The sequence below is a fragment of the Octopus bimaculoides genome, chromosome 7 (assembly GCF_001194135.2).
Source record: "Octopus bimaculoides isolate UCB-OBI-ISO-001 chromosome 7, ASM119413v2, whole genome shotgun sequence".
NCBI lineage: Eukaryota > Metazoa > Mollusca > Cephalopoda > Octopoda > Octopodidae > Octopus > Octopus bimaculoides.
In genome coordinates this window covers 85,673,444-85,675,406 of record NC_068987.1, presented here as the reverse complement: position 1 = coordinate 85,675,406, position 1,963 = coordinate 85,673,444, and the positions used below count along the sequence as shown (strand labels likewise).

At 33.7% G+C, this 1,963-nt stretch overlaps 1 protein-coding gene across 1 annotated transcript in view; it reads left to right on the top strand.

Moving 5' to 3' along the window:
- LOC106884069 (sodium- and chloride-dependent glycine transporter 1) overlaps positions 1-1,963 on the top strand; it is a 228,219-nt gene that overhangs the window by 126,561 nt on the left and 99,695 nt on the right. The gene's annotated exons all lie outside the window — the stretch shown is intronic.

Below are 1,963 nucleotides of genomic sequence, written 5' to 3'. Positions count from 1 at the left end.
ATATATATATATATATATATATAGGTATATATGTGTGTGTGTGTGTGTGTATGCATGTGTGCGGTCAACTGTTCATTGATATACCTACAACATACATATGTATTCCTATTTACGTATGCATATTCAGGTGTAAATACACACGCACACACACACAGACCCACACACACATACATATATATATATATATACACATGTCTATGCGCATTCGTGTGCTTGTCAGTGTGTGCATTCTCTATAATTGTATATATTCTCTTTGACATAACGCCCACGTCTACTAGCAAACCAAATTCTGGTTGTGCTGTGACAAGTACACCAATGATTCTAAACATTAATGAGCACATTATGTTGATTCTACAAGCTACGTTCCGTTTTACTGAGACTTTTATTATACAAATTGTACTAAATGTCTCCAGACGACTTAGCAACCAACTTATAATCACTTACATTGCATAAGAACTATTCTGTTAAATTGGACACCTTATTTTGTCCAACAGTGCGTCATGTGACAAAGTGACAAATTAATTTTAGATTTCCCATAAACAGTGTGTAATTAACTGTAAATAATTTGACAATCCTCGTTGTCGCTGAATGTGTTTTATAAATCTTAGACTAATTAGTTTATTTCTTAGATTGTGTACAGCTTAAATATCTCTAATATGTTAATCGTTCTGTGGTCAAATAATCGCTAGCCTTTCTCTGATGTAAGTTTAAGAACGTACTCAGATCGATACCAATTTTCCTTCCAATAAAGAGATATATGTCGTTGACTGGTTCCTTTATATTTGAAAGCAAGGATCGAATGTAGTTCTGTTAAAGTGTTGACGTAGCGTGACTGTGTGGTAAGTAGCTTGCTTACCAACCACATGGTTCCGGGCTCAGTCCTACTGCATGGCACCGTCGGCAAGTATCTTCTACTGTAGCCTTTGATCGTCCAAAGCTTTGTGAGTTCATTTGATTGACGGGAACTGAAATAACCCTGGAATGTCTACGTCCCCGTAATCTAAACTAGCGGTTCGGCATAAGTCACAGATAGAATAAGTACTAGGCTTACAAAAAAATCAGTCCTATTTTTGTTCAACGAAACGCAGTACTTTAGCATGTTCGCAGTCAAATGACTGAAAAAAAAATGAGAATATATATATATATATATATATATATATATATATATATATATATATATATATACATAAATATACACACATATATGCGTATTTATGCGCGTGCGTGTGTATACGTGTATGTCGGTGTGTGTAGATAGGTTAAGAACCAAGCTGTGTCCTTTTAAAGCATAACTTATTGTTTCAGTATTCCAAGTGCATATGCAGATGTTATATCTATGTCAGGCATGCATAACATTTCAAATGTTTCCCGCAGTGTAATAGCATCAATGCAACAGATGGAACAAAAATGTTTGCTGTTATTTATTCGCTAATAAGAGTTACAAAATTGTACATGTACGAAATATATAATACACTATATGTATTTTACTACTTGCAGAATTTTGTAACGCCTGTTAACAAATGAAACAGGTGTAATTCTGAATAAATAATACCAAAATATTTATCATTATATCATTATTAATAATGATATAATGATATTTTGGCTAATTTCTGGAAGAAAATCGGCATTTTTTGTATTTGCTGCCGATAGGAAAACAGCACACGTGCGGTAGACATGAAAAGTTATAACATATAAGCACGAGGCATGTTTCCACGTATTGTCCCGTATTTATGTGTTAATCTTGGCTTTCCTGCTGATGATAGCTGGCCTAGCAAATTATTTTATTTTGCTGAAAATAGCTTGAAACCTTGGTTCAGGAAATAGATGATAAATGTTTTTATTTTTCATTCCCTTTCGAAATTATTCCTAATTGTGGTTTTAGGTTTGACTGCTCCTTCTATCGGGTAGATGGTCAATTATGGACATCTCTCTTATGTGTTTAAATGTACACTGTATGTATTTA